General features: G+C 46.1%; 1 pseudogene; it reads right to left on the bottom strand.

Annotated features, from left to right (window-relative positions):
* Positions 1 to 4,549: 4,549 nt before the first annotated feature.
* On the bottom strand, positions 4,550 to 4,667 carry LOC148539099 (5S ribosomal RNA; annotated as a pseudogene).
* Positions 4,668 to 6,619: the final 1,952 nt, after the last annotated feature.

The raw sequence follows: 6,619 nt of genomic DNA, 5'->3' as shown, positions 1-6,619 counted from the left end.
GTTTTACTCGGTTAATTTCAGATCTCAAAACGGCATCATATTGGCTATCCGGCTCTCATGTGTCAGTAAGATAAATTAAAACTAATACGAACTTGCACTAATTAAGAATTGAGGGGTCGATTCAGACCTGGACACTAAGCTGCACTCTCTCGCTGCCAAAAGGGGGGGCCGGATATGCAAATTCCATGATCGCACTGTCTGGTGTAAGGACACCCTCTATGTCTTAGAGAGCGAAGGCAGAGTGAGCGCACGCCGGTACAAAGACGCCCACTTTTCTTTCTTAACATACGTCATCTCCAGGAAGCGTATGATTAATCAGAACCATTGAGAGCCATCGGAGCTGCACGCAGCGCTTGAGGTAGGCCCTGAGTCCAAACCGAACTGCTCATCTCTACCTAAAATATTAATAGAGGCTTTGTATCATTAGTGAATCATTAATTACTCATAATGATATCATTCAAGGATTGGTAAATGTTTCCGAGCTCTTTAAGTATTGCAGGGAGACCCCCACTCTAACTATCTGAAGGCTGAAGCCAATCACTCTCGTGAAACGGAGGAGAAATTAATTTTTAAGTGCAGATTGTAAACTACATTTCTTTGCAATAAACTGGAAAGACGATTAGTCTAAGGAGCATCTGTCCTGTCTGTGTGTAAATATTGTGTGTAAATATTGTGGGCTATAAATTTATAGAACGTCTGTGTCACCTCTAGAAAGTGAAAGTTGTTGCCACTTGCAGGAATGAAAGAAACATTGCGCGTTACCAGCTGGTTAAAGCTTTCTCAGTGCTTAAGTGCTTTGTATTGTGGCAGATGGGCTCTTATCCAGAAAGCTCTTGTTTTGTGCCTTTTCTATTTTATCTATTCCCTCCATATTCCACCAACACGGCACTTGTACAAGGCTCCCATTACCTAGTTTATCCCAAGTCCAATAGACACTAGGGGCCAGATTCAGCAAGGATCGCCACTGATAATACGCACGCAATCGTCCAATGGTTGCGTACTGTGTATACATTGCAGTGTGCGTGCACTAATTGGCCACTGCGATCGGGACTGCGATCGCAGTGACTAGGCAGACCCATCGCAGAGTGATTGACAGGAAGTGCCGTGTGTGGGTGATGACGGAGGGGTGCTCGGCAAAACGCAGGCGTGCCAGTGCGTTTGAACGCCGTTGCATGTGCGTGCATAAATTATACACTGCAATGTCTTACTCATACTCATAGCGTGCGCTGAGGTTTGCAATTCCTGAGTAAGGTCAGAGCTTGTGCAGGTGTGCGTGAGGCTGCGATGGTACTCCATGTTAGCGATGGTTTCGCAGTCTGGCTAAGGATTACGGATGTGTGTAGGGTAAAGTGGGCGTCATTGTGTTGTGCTGCGGCGACATAGCGATCGCAATGGATTAGCATACTATCGCAGTGAGACTGCGTGCGTAATCGCTATTGCAATCGCAGTTGCGATCCATAATGAATCAGGGCCCTGAGACATCTCTTCTTACTCTATGTCATACATATTTCATTGCCTTGTGAATTAGTTAACCAAACATTACTGCAGTTTTATAATTACAGGGGGTGTGGCTGCTGCGGAGTCCATAGATGAGAGAACCCAACTCATCTGGGCAAATGCATAAGCAGTGAGTGTATGAGCCTGACCACTTTTGAGAGCAGGAAGGGGGTCTTGGAGGCTGCAGTTACATTGCCAGGTCTCTACACAAATACTTGCTAGGGGGCCCAGGGATGCACTGTTCCCAGTGCCGTAACTAGGGGTGTTAGTGGTGCTGCTCCATGGCACCTGCATTTGGTTTGCAGGGTCCCTGGAATGGCACCCAGGCTGCATCCAGTAAAGCAGTTGCAGAGCTGCCTGGAGCATTCAAAGTATACTCCAAGCATGCACCCTGTAGAGCAGGGTAGACAACCCTGGTCCTCAGGAGCTACCAACAGTTCTTGTTTTCCAGGCGACCTGAGGATCTGTAGAATGTGTCGGTTAGGTATGAATGTACCACATGTTTGAAAATGTGACATTTATGCTGGGTACACACTAAACGATGTGTGTACCCAGCGATGAGACTGACTTCCCCCACCGCCGACGGGCCAACATATCAGGCGGCTGGTATCCATTAGACCAGTGGTAGCCCACATGGTCCTCAAGAGCTACCAACGGTGCATGTTTTGTAGGTCTCCACACAGAATCACAAGTGATATAATTAGCTCCACCTGTGGATCTTTTCAAATGTGTTAGTTAGTAATGAATACACCTGTGCACCTTCTAGATGGTCTGGAAAATGCGAACTGTTGGTAGCTCACGAGGACCGAGGTTGGCTACCCCTGCATTAGACGATCTGGTGCCTGACTGCCCGATATGTCGGCCACTGCCGTATGCCGCTTCATGGTTGTCGTCAGTTGAATTGTCAGACTTAGCTGCATGTAGGGCCGACCTAATAATGGGACTCTACACCCTGCGGGAGCGTGCAATGGCCGACAGAGTGGGTACTCACTAGACAATTTTGATGATAAGTCAGCCCTATACATCGGATCTGGCAAAATATTGTCTAATGTGTACCCAGCTTTAGTAATGAGTACATCTGTGCACCAGCTAGGTTGGCTGGAAAAACTTGAACTGTTAGTAGCTCTTGAAGGGATGCAGTTAAGATACCGGTAGTTGAAATCCCGGCGCCGGATTCCTGACCAGCGACCAAATACCATCACCAGAATCCCGACATCACTTGAGATGCCGGCGCCGGCATTTCAAACGTAAGTATAGCGAGCGAGTTAGGTTTAGGCTGGGGGGGAGGGTTACGTTTAGGCCCTACCTGGGGTGGTTAGGTTAAGCTGTGGGGTGGAGGGTTAGGTTTAGGCCTGGGGGGGTTAGGGTTAGGTTGGGGGCTGCGGGTTAGGTTGTGGGCAGGGGGGTTGGATTAAGCAACACCGGGGGGTAGGGTTAGGCACTAAGAGAGGAGGGTTAGGTTTAGGCACCAAGAGAGGAGGGTTCAGTTTAGGCACTAACGGGGAGGGTTACGATGCAGGAAGAGAGGGTTAAGGGGTGAAGGGGGGAGGGTTTGGATACTTACTGAGTTGCTATTGGGATTCTGAGAACCGGAATGCCACTGTCAGTCTTACCACCGGCATCCCAACTGCCGATCTCCTGTATGTATTCCGCTCTTGAAGATCGTGTTGGCTACCCCTGCTGTAGAGCCACCCGTACTGTCTTTAGGTAGCTCCGGCACTACTCTTCTTCCTGATGCCAGTGGCCGGTAAAGGGTCTCTTTGTCACGGCACTTACTGTTCTGCTCCTGCCTTACTCTGCATTCTCTTGGCACCCATAATGTAGCCCTTTTTTCATGGTTTTCAGCCAATCAATCATATTAGGGTACAGCAAGAACCACCAAAATAAAACTTCAAGTCTTGTCCCTCAGCTTCAAAGCCTCCCAGTCACTCTGGCATGACCTCTCTGTACACTCTTCTACAGTATGTCCTCTTCATGGCCACATGGAAATCCTGCTGTGCTCCTTTAAGACCTTTTCAGTGACGCATCTTATTACGCTTTCTCACCTCAGCACGTTCACACAGGAGCCATAGAAACGTGATTGCAGAGCTCAACGCAAGTTACCCATAATTGCTCCCACATTGCGTGCATGAAAATGCGGAAATTCTCAGATATGCTGACTTGTGCGCGTCAATGAAACAAAAGATTCCGCACAGAACTGTTTAAATTAGATATATACCAACCATATCACATTTTACTCAAACATGTTATTTCATATATCATTGTTGGTGATGCTCCCAAAGCCCAAGACGTACCTTAAGTCACCAAAAAAGAAAAAGAGAATGGGCTTGTTTCTGGGGCACTCTTTGACAAAGATTAATCATTAAATCCTTAAAATATAACTTTTTTTATGCATAGTTAAAACTGGGGGACACCCGCCCGGCACCTAAATATCAGACAAACATAAACATAATAGATAAAATAGAATTAACCAATTATTTTCAGGTGTTAAATTCAACACCTATATGGGGTATGGCGAAAATATTAGTATACCTGGTATGATTATGTGATGGTATTACGCAGTGGCATATCTACAATGGGTGCAGTGCGTGCGTGGCACACGAGCCCCCTGGTCCAGGGGGGCCCCGCACCGCACACCCTGCACCCATTTTTTTTTTTTAAACTTACCTGTCCATGGTCCAGCGTCGGGTGTCAGCGCTGCTCAGAACACCGGAAAATGGCCGCCATGGCCATTTTCCCGGTGTTCTGCGCGTGCGCAGTAGACTCCGGGCACTAGAGTGTGCCCGGAGAATACTGGGCATGCGCAGTAGACTCCGGGTACACTCTAGTACCCGGAGTCTACTAAGGCTCCGGTGGCTGGCCAGCCATGTCAGTCAGCTGCCAGCCACCAGGAAGAGAGGAGGGGGCCCCGCACGGTGAGTGCAGACGGGCCCCCTCCTCTCTTAAGACGCCCCTGGTATTACGCTAGTACTAATCAGCCACTGTGTAGAAACAAATTCTACATGTGCTATGCTGTGATCCACTCTGTCCCAAAATTTCTCCTGCATGTATTAACCTACAATACCTGGTATTCCCTGGTGGCCTCCCATCCGAGTACTAACCAAGCCAAATACTGCTTAGTTCCAAGATCAAACGATACTGGGTGCATCCAGTATGGTATGGCTGTAGGTATAGTTGCTTAGGGGAATAAAAATTACCCAGGTACACAGATAAAGCGATCTAATGTGCAAAACATTGAAAGATTGGCAAAATGGTATAATATCGCGCCCAAAATATTAATCAATAACTGTATGGAAACAAATTATACATATGCTGAGCTGTGTACCATTCTGTCCTAAAGGTTCTCCTGTGTATCGTCACCTAGTATTCCTCGGTGGCCTCCCATCCGAGTACTGACCAGGCCCAATACTGCACCGCTTCCAAGATCAGACGAGATTGGGCGTAACCAGTATGGTATGGCTGTAGGTATAGTATTGATTTAAGGAAACGGAAGTGCCCAGGTACACAGACAGTGCAATAGTAATTGTAGGACTATCTCATACGTGGAGTTCACTTTATGAAATAAAAACACAGTTCAAAGAAAGTAATGCATCAGTGTACTTTAATTATCCCTGTGTGCGCCTATGTACCCTATGTACCCTTGTTTCATTACCCGTCATCACCATCAATGTGCTTCTGCACCAGCCCTATCCTTGGTGTCAGAAAACAGACCTTTGCATAAATCTGCATAGCCTGCCATTCCCATTGCGTGCCTCATTGAGCATTGCCTACATGTGAGCTCCTTCTGACAGCCCAGATACTTCCCTTCAGCCGCAAATGGAGATGCAGCAGAATTGCGTACAACTCTGCATCGCTAGAACTTGCGTGTGATTGGTTCCAGAGCATGTGCAGAGCAAACTCATGCAAGGTGCACTCCGCAAATGGACATATGTTCAACTCTAAGGGGCGTATTCAATTAGCCTTGCACCCACAATACTTTTTCGCATCCCGCACTGATCGTGCGTGCCCCCGCTATTCGCCATATTCAATTCCAAAGGTCACGAAAATGCATTCCGGCGAAACTCTAACAGGCGAAAAGTGTTGGCACAATTGGGGAAATCAACCTGCACCCCCCAAAAGATGGACTAACATCGGGGATCAAGGTAGATGTTCCCGATTAGCCCTACTGAAGCTATTTGGGGTACTTAAGTGCTGTCAATTGCTCCAAAATAGCGGCTTTGCACAAGTGGTGAAGAATAGCATTAAGCAGTTTTTTGGGGTGAAAATAAGTAGTCTTGTCAAATTTTGGGGTACTTGAAAATGGGTGCAAGCATGGTTAAAAATCACTAAAGTCAAGTTTTAAGTTCTGCAAAAAATGCACCTTCAGCATACACCTACAATAAAAAAAACACCTCCCCCATAATATCAACCCCCCAAAAGTCTATTTCGTTAGTTTTTGCGTTTGTACCCCACATTTTGTACTTTTTCGCCTCCATTTTCAAAGTGCTTTTTTGGGTTGTTCCTCTTTTTTTCTTTTACGTTTTTTTTGACACAGTTATCCTTTGGGGGTCTGTCCAAAAAGTTCAGAGTGGTTTCCGCACCTTTTCACCCCAAAACCGCAATTCTGCACTTTTTTCATGCGGGTATTCATAGGCGAAACTTTTTCGCCTATTACATTGCATTGACTTTCCGTGTACACGAAAAGTCTGTGCAATTGAATACGGCGAAAAGTTTCCGCCTGGAGAAATGACGTCATCCGCGATACTTTTTCGCCGCTAATTGAATACGGGCCTAAATCGGTACTAGAGACTTTTTCTTACATCTTCATATTGTCCAAGGTTAAACCTGCACCAATAACACTTTTTATATCATAAATATGTTTTTAAATGCCCGTCCTTACAAACCTTCACCACAAAGAGTGAAACGTATCAGCTCCCAACTAAATGACAACGTAGGAGGAGCAGATTCATTTGCAGAATTGTTTTCCTAATTTTGTTAATTAACCTCTGGGGCTGCATTTCGGGGTAATTTCTCACAATAACGGCCGATTCTTCTATTATTATTTCTGCTTTTATAGACAGATCAAAATAAAGTCCATTTTCTGATAGAATTTACATAACACCACCTGCTTCATCCCATTGTT

Source organism: Taudactylus pleione, unplaced genomic scaffold, assembly GCF_031769625.1.
Source record: "Taudactylus pleione unplaced genomic scaffold, aTauple2 ptg000031l, whole genome shotgun sequence".
Lineage (NCBI taxonomy): Eukaryota > Metazoa > Chordata > Amphibia > Anura > Myobatrachidae > Taudactylus > Taudactylus pleione.
Note: the sequence above shows the minus strand (reverse complement) of the source record. Positions and strands in the feature narration are given on the sequence as shown.